Source organism: Neoarius graeffei, chromosome 4 (genome assembly GCF_027579695.1).
Source record: "Neoarius graeffei isolate fNeoGra1 chromosome 4, fNeoGra1.pri, whole genome shotgun sequence".
NCBI classification, from domain to species: Eukaryota; Metazoa; Chordata; class Actinopteri; order Siluriformes; family Ariidae; genus Neoarius; species Neoarius graeffei.
The window spans coordinates 2,786,360-2,799,109 of record NC_083572.1 but is presented as its reverse complement, the minus strand read 5'-3'; the positions used below and the strand labels follow the sequence as shown (position 1 = coordinate 2,799,109).

Sequence of the window (12,750 nt, the reverse complement as noted above, 5' to 3'; positions counted from 1 at the left end):
CTGATATAATCGCCTGCCTGCTCATCCTTACGCGGATAATTTCACCACATACTGTATTATATATATGATTTGAAATTCATAATCTTTGTGGCCTTCCTGTTTAGTGTTTTGTTGTACATCCAAAAAAGTGAAATGATAATAAATTTAAAGAAATACTCAAGTCTTTAAGAAGGAGTGCATGGTAGGGCTTAACCCAATGGCTGCATGTCATGTATTTTGTATCCGCAGGTGCCTCAATCGCGCCAGACTAAATGCTTGATTTATTCGATTGGTGCCTTTTATAATAAATTTCAGCCCATTGCTGGTTTGTATGCGATGTGAGTGAGTGACGTGACTTTTTTTGAACTTCTGGACACATGCTGCAGCTGTTGCCACGGCAGTAAGTAGGCTAGTAAAAATATCGAATTCCGAATGCAGCTCGGCTCAAATGAACATGAATCGAACATGAACAAAGGTGTTTGTGTATCATAATTTCCAATATTTTGGCTTCACGCCTGATAGTCCATGTTAAACCTATGCAAGTTTATGTTGAGTTCCAGCAGCAGAGTGGTGCTGTCTACGACGATGCATTCGGAAGGAGAAGGCGAATTTGTTCCTTTTTAGCCATTTCGGCATATTTATTGGAGACAAAATAAACCGCAGCTTTTCGCCATAACAGTTGGGCTGTACTGACAAACACGAATGAAAATTGCACACATAAAAATGTCTGGAAAAAAGTGTCTTCTTGTGCCCTCTTGTGTTGATAAAAGAACGTAACATTTATACAAATCATTCATACCAAACATAGGCGACCAAACAAAGGCTACCGCTTCTGACATGATATCAAATCGATGACGTCACGAATCGCGTACCCCCACTTTAAAAATCTCCACTACACCACTGGTTCTGTCCATGAAGTAAACATCAAGGGAAACCTTTTTCACAAACTCCCTTTGAAAGCTAAAACCTTCCTGTGCTGCACGTTTTAGTGTTTCTGATTCCTGTGAAGGACGTTTTAATGAGTTTTCACCACTGAACTCTACCTAAAATTTCTGGAGAGCTCATTGTCCAATCCGCGCTGTACAGACGAGTGAACCGTCCAAGACGCCATATTACCACACCCATTGCGTGTATTTGGTTTCTGTGTTAAAGTGCTGTATCTTCTGAACTCTACCTAAAAATCTGGAGAGCTCTGTAATGGAAATTTCTAATAAACACTTCAGAACGCTTAGCAGTTGTCTTTTCAGTTATTTATTATAGTAGATCATATAAAATAGAAAAAGAAGAAAAGAAGACACCACTTCTGATGATGCCGAGAGTACGCGCACTCTGCGTTGTGTTTTTGTGGCTGTTATCTTGTTAAGATTGCGCTGCGTGCTGTTCAGATGCGTTACCAGGAGATCTCCGAGGACAAGAAGAGAGCGAACCACATGAGTTAAATCAATCTGGTTTATTCTCGGCGTGTCCTGACACACAGCTGCGTCAGGGCGTTTATATACACTTCATAGGGAGTATCAGCAGTGGAAAGTTATGGAATGTGTTTTGCACACTCAGTATCAAGGTCACACAGGAGTTATGCACAGTTCAACAAGATGTTTCACACAAAAACATAGACAAAATCAGAATATGAAACGGGAACAGAACATGTGAAAAGTACAAAATGTACAGAGCAGCACGTATTATCTCTGGCCTAAAGTTAACCCTAAACTGCTACACTACACGACAGTCACCCTTGGGCCGCGCATTTACAAGAGTAGGTTTAGGAGTATTCAGGATTATATTCTTACAATCCCCTCTTTAATACTCTGACGCAAGCCCAGAGTATTATTCACACCCCAGTCTTGGCCGACAACCTTACCTCTGGGTCTGTATTGTCTGTCAGGAAAACCTTAGTTTGAGTATACGAGGGCCACAGGCTGAGCCATGTCATATTAACCTTAGAGTAGTTAGATGGGGCTATTCGGACCGGAAAAGGATCGCTGCTGTCATGGGGTAACAAAGAACACACATAACAAGGTATACTCATATTCATTGATGTTTTTACAGTGAAGTTTATATATTTCCAAAACTCGTTATCCCTTGGGTCCCGGTGTATTGCTTGTGCGGGTAACCCTGCCCCAAGCGTTGAGATCAGCACGATGATGAAGAAAGTCATACTGGTCACTGACTTTGTTCTCTAATGCTCACAGGGTGCAGACGGCGAAAAATATCACAGGCTCCCGTGCTTTTCAGACTCTTCAGCCCAGAACTTTGCAAGACTCACCAACCATCCCCTCTTTGTAGATCAGCCGAAACTGGATTGCTCCAGATGCTGGAAGGGGATCCCTGAAAAGGCCGTCAGCTATTGTCACAGCAACTTTCTGAAACACAAAAATCTGTTAAGCATCAACAATATAGATTTCTATTACATTGGAGCCTTCTTTATTCTGCTGGCATGGATCCACTGTGGAAAAAGGTCCGTTAGCACAGCCGTGCGAGTTACAGCGAGTACATCGGTGGGCCCACTGTAGGGTGACTCCTCCATGGGAGCGTTTAGTTTAGCGAATCTCTTTACTAAAACTCTGTCCCCTACCTCAAAGGGGTGAGTGTGTGCCTCTGGAATGGGAGGCTTTTTGGAATTTACTCTCGCCCAATACTCATCCAGCACCCGCATGAGACCCACCGCGTACTCGCTGAGATGTACTTCAAGATCACCCGTTCCTATAACCTGCATGCCTCTACGCCAAGGGACAGGAAAGGGGCGTCCCATGACGAGCTCGTACGGAGATAAATTGTCGAGAGCGACCTGAGCAGTCATGCGCATATCAGCGAGGACCAACGGTAAAACTTGGACCCAATTTTTCGTGCCTGCGTCTTGCATAGCCTTACGCAACTTACCCTTAATTGTTCTATTCGCGCGCTCCACAATGCCAGAGGACTGTGGATGGTATGGGATATGAAAACGCCAATTGATCTTGAGGTCTTTACATAGCTCCTGCGTTACCTTAGAGGTGAACGGCGTTCCCTTATCAGAGTCAATTCCTACCGGAAGACCGTAACGTGGGATAATTTCCTGTGTAAGTTTGTTCACTGCTGTTCGGGCGTTCTCTTTGCTGCACGGGAAAGCCTCAATCCACCGTGAAAATTTGTCAATCATGACCAAAAGGTATTTGAACGGGCCCTGCTTTGGCATGTGAGTGAAGTCGATCTGCCATTCTTGGAAAGGCGTGTCGGGTATGGGAAGGTGCTGATGTACCGCGCCTGGTTTAGATAGATTATTCTGGGCGCACGTTAAACACTTGTCCAGAATGTTGTGTGCGTCTGTGTGCAAATTATTGATGCAAAATGTTCTGTTCATATCTTCCACTACCCCTCTTCGGCCGCGATGAGTGGGACCATGGAACTCGCGGACGAGAAAGGGAGTACAGTGACGAGGTAAACAAAGACGGCCCTGTGCGTCAAGCAAAACGCCACTCTTCTCTGTCGCGCCCTGGGCGTCCCAGAACTGTGTATCTGCCACAGAGGCCGAGGCCTGGATAGAAATGAGATCTATGTCAGGTAAGACAGCGCTAACCATGCGATCAGTAGAAACTAAAGCGCAATTAAAGCCTGGAGGCAGGACACCGGATGCGGCTGCAGCTTTAGCGACTCGATCAGCGAATGAATTGCCCTTTACTTCAAATGAGTCCCCTCTTGTGTGCGCGCGTGTCTTAACAATGGCCAACGTGCACGGAAGGAGACAGGCGGTGATTAAATCAGTAACAAGTGAAGAATGAGAAATGGGCTTACCGTCGGCTGTCGTAAACCCCCGAGACGCCCAAATGCGGCCGAAGTCGTGCGCCACGCCGAAAGCGTAGCGTGAGTCGGTGTAAATAGTAACGTCTGTGTCTTGAGCCAAAATACATGCGCGAGTCAAAGCATAGAGCTCCGCAGCCTGAGCAGAAGAAAAAGGCAAAGAATGAGCTTCAACAATTTCATCAGGGAGGCGACAAACAGAGTAACCACACAGGAACACACCATCCGCAGGGCGGGAACAGGAACCATCTACAAAAAGAGAATCGCCTGTGGAAAGAGGGGTGGAGTGTAAGTCTGGGCGGATGCTAGTTTCAAAAACGATATTAGAAAGACAGTCATGTGAGTCAAACGCAACATCGTCATCCTGTGAGTTAAGAAGACGCTGAAGAGCGTGGGCGACAGAATCAAACGACGAGGAGGGCTTAACAGTGAGATGCTCTGTGGCCAAAAGAATAAACTCATAGCCAGAGCGACGCTGAGCAGACAAATGCTGAGTGCTAAGATTCCGCAGAATGTACACGACGTCATGTGAAGTGTGTAAAATGAGCGGATGCGACAAAACAAGTTTTTCAGCGTCCGTGACCATGAGAGCACACGCAGCAACAGCCCTAAGACAGCCAGGAAGCCCTTGTGCCACAGCGTCAAGAGTTTTAGACAGAAACGCGCAAGGTCGCATGCCCCCCCCGTGCTCCTGAGCCAGCACCCCAGAGGCGGTCCCCTTCTGATTGCACACATACAGGTGAAACGGCAAACGATAGTTCGGCAGCCCGAGAGCAGGGGCGGAGCACAAAGCTTGCTTCAGAGCCTTGAAGGCCGTTAGCATGTCCTCAGTCCAGACCAGGGGCTGAGTCAAAGGATCTGAGTGACTTATAGCTGAACGCAAACACTTGTCATAGATTGAACAGTCAGGGATCCATTGACGACAGTAATTGATGAGGCCCAGAAATGCCATGAGAGCGTGCTTGGTTGCAGGTACCTGAGTGTCCATAATGACTTGAACGCGTTCCGGGCTAAGCCTCCTGGAACCCTGGGAGAGGTCATGTCCCAAGTAGCGAACAGTTGTGAGGCAAAACTGCAACTTCGTGCGGGAGACCTTGAAACCCTTCTGCGCCAGGAGTGTGAGGAGAGACAATGTGGCGGCAGCACAAGCGTCTTGATCCTCCGCCGTTACCAGAAGATCATCCGCGTACTGGAGCACCGTGGAGCCCCGGGGAAGACAGAGATCAGCCAGCGCGTCCCGCAATACGGCAGTGAAGACCGCCGGTGAGTCAATGAAACCCTGTGGCAACCGCGTCCACGTGTATTGTCTTCCCCTGTGTGTGAAAGCAAACAGGGGCTGAGTCTCATGGCCCACAGGAACACTGAAAAAAGCAGAGCACAAATCAATCACAGAGAAATAAGCATGGTCACACGGAATAGAAGACATAAGAGAAGGAACGTCAGGGACCACTGGAGCCACGGGAACGATGAGTTCATTTATTTTACGTAGATCTTGAGTGAGGCGCCATGTGCCATCCGGTTTTGGGACCGGGTTCACTGGGGTGTTATACGGGCTGACACAAGGAACCACGACACCTTGCTGCAAAAGAGATTGTAGAATATTGTCAATACCATCGAGCTTACTAGGAGACAGAGGGTATTGTTTAACATAAACAGGTGTAGAGTGTTTAATAACAGCTTCATACGGAGAGCAGCTCACAGAGCCCACATCGTCCTTATGATCCGCCCACAGGGTGTTAGGAAGAGCAGAGAGAACAGGGGAAAAAGCTTGGGACGTACAAGCAGCGTTCAGAATGTTATGTGGCAGCACAGAACTGGATAGAGCAAAAACATCAGGCGGAGCACCGTCCGGAGTATCAACAATCATGTGTGAGCCGCTAAAGGAGATCGAGAGTCCGAGAAGACTCATGAGGTCGCGACCTAAAAGATTAAAAGGGCACTCTGGCATAAAAATGAAAGAGTGTGAAAAACGCAATGAAGGGTCCAGAGTGCAGATGACAGGTAAGGGTGGTGTACAACTAGAGTCAAAAGGAACCCCTTCTATCCCCACAGAGCTAACAAACCGTGTAGATAAAGGACCCTCATAATCCCTCCCTACTGAGGACATAGTGGCCCCAGTATCAAGTATAAACGGATACTCCCTTCCTGCCAAACACAGAGGCACAAGAGGGAGCTCCGCGTTACGAGGAGAGCTAAAAGAGAGATTTAACATGGCAACGGCTGTGGATTCCGTACCCTGGGGGCAGCCCTATAGCGGGGCGTGATAGCGCTGGTCCTGTCCGTTATTCTGCCGATAGCCCTTAGGTCCGGGATTCTGGCCTTGCAACACATCCCCTAATTCTCCCGTCCTACTCTGCTCATCCCTCCGCCGCGCATAGCATTCCCTCATCCAGTGGCCCTCCTTTCCACAATAGTGGCACCTGCCTGTTTTCTTCCGGTTCCCACCCGACCATGTGCGAGGCCCGGTGCGTGTTTTGTCATTATTATGACGATACGACCCGGGGCCCTGTGGGGCCACAGATAAACATGCTTTATTAGTCTTACAATCTAACAACCCATCACTTTCCATTGTCCTCAACCGTTCACCCGCTTGGCGAAGGACCAAATGAGTCCTATCGCTCAAGTGATGTTTCAAAACGTTCTGAACCTCAGGGCGGCAGTTAGATAAAAAGGTGGACAGGAACATTGGATTGGGTTGAGTCATGTCCAATTCTAACCCACCCAGGTGCTGCCAAACTTCACCAAAACGTTTCCAAAAGGCCGACGTCACTTCTGACTTTTCCTGTTTACAGTTAGTAACCTGCGACAGATCACGGTTCGCTTGTTTCATAGCCAGTAAATACCTAGTTAACTGCTCACGCAGGAGCTGCAAAGCATTCGGTGTGTCCCTCCAAAAAAATGTCGACACGGTGCGCTGACGCGGACGGCCACCTTCCTGAGCCGGAGCTATTTCTTCCTTTATATTCATAGCGACGTCATTTCTAGGTTGCAACACATCGACTATTTCGAGCAAACGCTCCTCATCATATAATCTGTGTCAACTGATGAGGTGTTCAAATGTGCGAGCTGATCTGAACAGAGCTGCCAGACATACACATACAGAGGGCTTCCAAACCCATACTGCACACCGCACATTTCACTTACTTCAATAGTTAGTCCATCTGGAGTGGATGTGAGATTTACTTCTAATTTGCACATTAAATCATGTGCTAACAAATTTACTGGACATGTATATGAGATGAGGAATGAGTGGGACGTAACTATTCCTCCCTCGCTTTACATGGGAGGTTAACTGAGAAAGTTTTGGTTTTGGAATAGCCTTTAAAACAGGTCTCGGGGTGTAAACACCCTTTGATTTATCCCATACCTTCTTCATGTCAAACCATTTCTTCGTAAATCATACCCTGCGCGCATATAAGGGCGGTCCCAATCCGGATCGCCTAAGCTTTCATAAATCATACGGTGCGCTGAAGCAAGGAAGCCTGGATTAAACGTCCCATCACGGGGATACGATGGAATCTGAGGATTTGCCTCCGTCCACCCAGCCAAATTGTCCAGCCACGGCGTAACGTAATAGCCTAAACCACACTTATTCATCCATTCCGCCGGGGTGTCTGTGACCTCAGGTTTAGGATACGAGCCCCCCATCGTACATTAAAGCAAACGGATCTGAACAGAAACAAACAGCAGATATTTATCTAAATTTCTATAGCACGCTCTTCCTGGACTCGAACCAGGGAAAACAAAGCCCTCCTTAGGGCACTACACAAATTTCTATAGCGCGCTCTTCCTGGACTCGAACCAGGGAAAACAAAGCCCTCCTTAGGGCACTACGGAACTACTTCCAACCAGGTAGTCAATCAAACATGTCTTACCTGATTGAGAGTATCACGTCGGGGTCACCAAATTGTTAAGATTGCGCTGCGTGCTGTTCAGATGCGTTACCAGGAGATCTCCGAGGACAAGAAGAGAGCGAACCACATGAGTTAAATCAATCTGGTTTATTCTCGGCGTGTCCTGACACACAGCTGCGTCAGGGCGTTTATATACACTTCATAGGGAGTATCAGCAGTGGAAAGTTATGGAATGTGTTTTGCACACTCAGTATCAAGGTCACACAGGAGTTATGCACAGTTCAACAAGATGTTTCACACAAAAACATAGACAAAATCAGAATATGAAACGGGAACAGAACATGTGAAAAGTACAAAATGTACAGAGCAGCACGTATTATCTCTGGCCTAAAGTTAACCCTAAACTGCTACACTACACGACAGTCACCCTTGGGCCGCGCATTTACAAGAGTAGGTTTAGGAGTATTCAGGATTATATTCTTACATATCTATTATACTCTAAAGGCATTCGCTTAATGCTTGTGTCTTCACGTGATTGGCTCAAGATTTTCTATGAAACTTTGTTAAAGCGTGCACCTGGTGTGCTCTGGTATGTGCAGGCGGATGCGTAGTTAGGGAGAACTCAGACACCCTGCTTATCACCACCAAGGCCACAGAAAGGCGATTACAACATGGGAAAAACATCTTTCTCAGTACACTAGGCCACTTGAGCTCAACACACAGAAACACAGAGAATAGCAATGTTCATCCACTAAATTTCCCTCACATTTCCCCCCTTTTTATCCTATAATAATAAAATGTACACAATTTCAGTGGTAAGAGTTCCCAGAGAGATTCGACTTAACACGTCATTGAGCGTACAGGGATAATGCTAAGGCTGTTTTGTAAGACATAGATGTCTTAAGTTAATGCTAGCAAGCTATATACATAGATCAGGAAACAATAGAACAGAAAAGCAACCACAAATGAGTGTGTTTTAAGGTAGGGCTAATTTCATATCAGCTGTGCTGACGTCGTCAAACGGTGGGTTGTAGTCTTTGTGTGGGTTTGGAGGCCAGTCAGGCCAGTCGTCTGGGTCTATTTTCACCATCTGGTAACCAATATTTGTCAGCTGCCTCTGAAACACAGACATACAACATTGACAGAAAACAGGGAGCAAACATCGCATCACAATCACTAAACCCAGGACCGGTATGGTGGATGGAATCAGAGTCTTCCATCCACTGAACCAACACCATCAGCTGTCTTCAACTCCTCCATGTTCATCTGCTCGTAATTGTTCAGCAACCTTGAGCATCTTGTTCAGTGCCTCAGTGATGTTACCAAGTTAACCCTTGTCTAGGGTGACCAGATTTCCCTAGTCTGAAACCGGGACACTTTTGCGGGCGACCATGCTCGTGCACGCACACCTTTTTTTTACGTAAATGTGACACTCAGAGAGGTGCTCTTATCATTTTGTTGAAGCTCACATTTATCAACATCTCACATGAAATAAAACAAACAGGCATTCTGTTATCTAGTAGCATAGTGGTATACAGATCAGTTAAATTATGGTCAGACAACAGATTTTGTAATGGCTGAGAATAGGCCAGGCTATGTCCATAGGCCACATTTAAACTGATTTATTTCATGTGTTTGTGAGAACACCGAGAAGAATGCATATGCACATGTAGGCTATATCTCTAAAATTGTATGCACTATAGCATGAACTTAAAAAGTAGATATGTGACCTCAACATAGTCTAGGTCAGAATCAACCTTACTAACCATTCCCCACAACTGAATGAATAAAGCAAGAAGATGTGGACAAAAGTGAACACTTTAATGGAAGGTGCAACAAGCTGTTCAACACAGCAATATGGCCAAACTGTCAGAATGGTATGTTAAACAGAAACAAAAAAGAGACAAGTGATTTGAGAATATATACGGAAGCCGAGAGAGGCCCTTCATATAATCCGAGGCTCTTCATATAATCCTTTTTTTTATTCACCTTGTTATCCCAAGATAACGACATAATTAATTCAGGATCTCGGGAAAACAACACAACTAATTTGAGATCTCGAGAAAACAAAACCGTTATTCCGAGATCTCGAGAAAACAAAACAATTATTCCGTGATCTCGAGAAAACAAAACAATTATTTCATGATCTCGAGTAAACAGCTGAGAAATGGTTCATTCAGGTGCGCCAAGAGACTTGTGATATGCTGACTTTGGGGCTATTTCTCATTCTGTATAGATGCAACTTTGGTCATTAGAATGTCTGGAATAATCGATCACCTAATAAGGCAATATTTTGATCAGGGGTTGACACAGGGAGAGATTGCATTAAGTCTTTTAATAAGGGATAATTTCAAAATTAGTCCGCGGCACCACAGGAGCGCACATCATTTGCAACGTAGGCTACCCAACTCAGTACAAGAACAAAATACTTACAGTGTGCGCAGTAGGCTTCGTGCGCATTGTTCTGCACCTCTCGGAGGAAGGGGTAGGTGCCCTGTAAATCTTTGGAAAAGGTACATTTTCTTTTCAGCATAATTGCTGTGGCATTACTGCTGCTAGCTACTAGACAAAGAACATTCGTGCCAGTTAATGTTTATTTTATTGTTGCATGGCAACACGTTCTGTTGTCTGGAATAATGTGGCTAAATAAACACCCATGCCACAGGGCCAGGGGGCAGTAACCAAGAAAGTTTGCGATTCCTGTCAATTCATCAAAATAGTAAATGCAGACATTTCTCCGCTAATGATTCCCACGCTGCTCAGTCGCAAACGTCGCGAGTGGCGAAACCCGGGACATATCCGTGTCCTGACAGACTTTTGTCGGGACTCGGGACACACAACCCCAAATCGGGACTGTCCCGGTAAAACCGGGACGTCTGGTCACCCTACCCTTGTCCTTCTTGATGTTTGTTGGTGCTCAGAGGGCGGGCACGCCCTATCAGCCCTCATCCCACCTCACCGGGACTTGGAGGAAACTCGAAACCCTAAGACTTATCTATCGGCTAGACATTGAAATACTCTTCCCTATTGAGGGTGCGTGCATGATTGATGTGATACTCTCACTGTTCCATGCAGTGATGCTTTTCTTCCTCATGAGCTTTAGTCAGCATCTGGGTCACTTAGGCCTTCTTTTCCCTCCTGCTCAGCCGGTTCAGGAACCCTCCTGCAGTGGCTAGCGTGGATCCATGTCACTCTGCCTGTGACCTTCACTGCCATTGGGGTCGTGAGCAGGACCTGGAATGGGCCATTCCACCGTGGCTTGTTCCACTTGGTTCGTCGGAAGTCCTTCACCACTATCCAATCCCCTGGTTGTAGATCGTGCAGAGGTCCCTCAGCGGGTTTGGGAAGTGCTTCTTTTACCTGTTTGTGGATAGATTTCAAAGCAGAGGACAACGTTGCACAGTAGTTCAACATTGCATCATCACACAGCGTGGTGTCCGGCAGTGTTCCTTGAGCTGGCCCTATCCCCGTGTTGGGTACTCATCCAAACAGAATTTCAAATGGGCTTAACCCATGTTTAGGCCTAGTTTGTATCCTCATTTGTGTGAGTACTACAGGGAGGACCTTTGTCCATCCTAGTCCTGTTTCTGCACAAGCTTTGCTTGCTTGGTTTATTTTTAAGGGACCCATTTTCCCTCTCTACTGTTCCAACGCTGGCAGGACGGTAGGCACAATGTTGTTTCAGGTCTATCCCTAGGAATGCTCCTATTTTCTTTAGGGCTGCATTAACAAAGGGTGTTCCATTGTCACTTGAGATTTTGCTAGGTATACCCCACCTAGGAATTATATCTCTCAGGAGTGCTTTGACTACTGCCTCTGAGTCTTGTTTAGCTGTGGGGAATACTTCAACCCATTTTGAAAACATCAACTATTACCAGGCAATACCTTTTCCCTTCACTAGGTGTCAGTTCAATGAAGTCCATTTGGAGATGAGCAAATGGTTTGTCTGGTATTGGGTGTACTGCTTGAGTTAGTTTGATACCTTGACCTGCATTATGTTGTGCGCATATCAAGCATTGCTTGCAAAATTTTGCAGCATAATTTGAAAACCCCTTTGTGAACCATCTCTTTATTACTTCTGCTACCATCCCCCCTTTTTGACACATGGGTGAGCCCATGGGCCAATTTTGCATAGAAAGGGAACATGTGTTTTGGTAGACAGGGACAGCCCGAGGGACAAACCTAGACCAAGTTTCCAAAGATACAGCTGGCCTGTTTCCAGACTCGTCTCTCATCCAGGGTGGCAGTGCTCTGAAGGTCCGCTAGCTGTAAACAGGAGGTAGAAACCTGAGGAAAAGCAAGGTTAGAGGGTGAACTGGAAGCTGAGGCTGCACACTTAGTTGCTGCGTCCGCCCTGTCATTTCCTTGAGACACAAGATCAGTATTGTTAGTATGGGCAGCACACTTGCACACAGCAATGGCTCTAGGGAGTAGAATAGCATCCAACAACTCAGAGACCAGTTTATGATGTGCAATGGGAGATCCTGTGCTAGTGAGAATTTTTGTGTTTCCAAATGGTGCACAACGCCAAATGTGTACCTGCTGTCCATAAAAATATTGACAGATTGCCCTGCAGCTAATTTGCATGCCTCGATAAGGGCACAGAGCTCTGCGGCCTGTGCCGACAGGTTTGAGGACAGACACAACGCCTTGAGGACCTCGTGATCTGAGACTACGGCAAAACCTACTTTGTTCTTTCCCATCTCTGGAGGCTGAACCATCCACATAGAGAATCATGTCTGGATTTTCCAAAGGGTCGCTCTTTAAGTCTGCCCTGGGGGAACAAAAATAGTTAGTGAGAGCAACACAGTCATGTGGCTCTCCATCGTCCTCTGTAGGGAGAAGAGAGACAGAATTCAGAACAGAACAACGTTTCACAATGATGTTAGGCATATCAAGTATGACAGTGTTATACTTTAACCATCTCTGTGCTGACAAATGTGACGTCTTTTTCTCCAACAGAAGGAGGGAGACAGCATGTGGGACCAAAAGGGGTGAGGTTAGAGTACCCCACAATATTTCTGGAAGCAGTTACCACCTTTTCAGCTGCAGCAACTACACGCAGGAAACAGGAAATCCAGCCGCCACTGGGTCCAATTTGCTGGAGAAGTAGGCTACAGGTCTTAATCTATCCCCGTGCTTC

The 12,750-nt window shown here is 46.3% G+C and overlaps 1 protein-coding gene across 2 annotated transcripts in view; it reads left to right on the top strand.

Annotated features, from left to right (window-relative positions):
* LOC132884731 (endonuclease domain-containing 1 protein-like) overlaps nucleotides 1–12,750 on the top strand; it is a 37,918-nt gene that overhangs the window by 12,845 nt on the left and 12,323 nt on the right. The window lies entirely within an intron of this gene.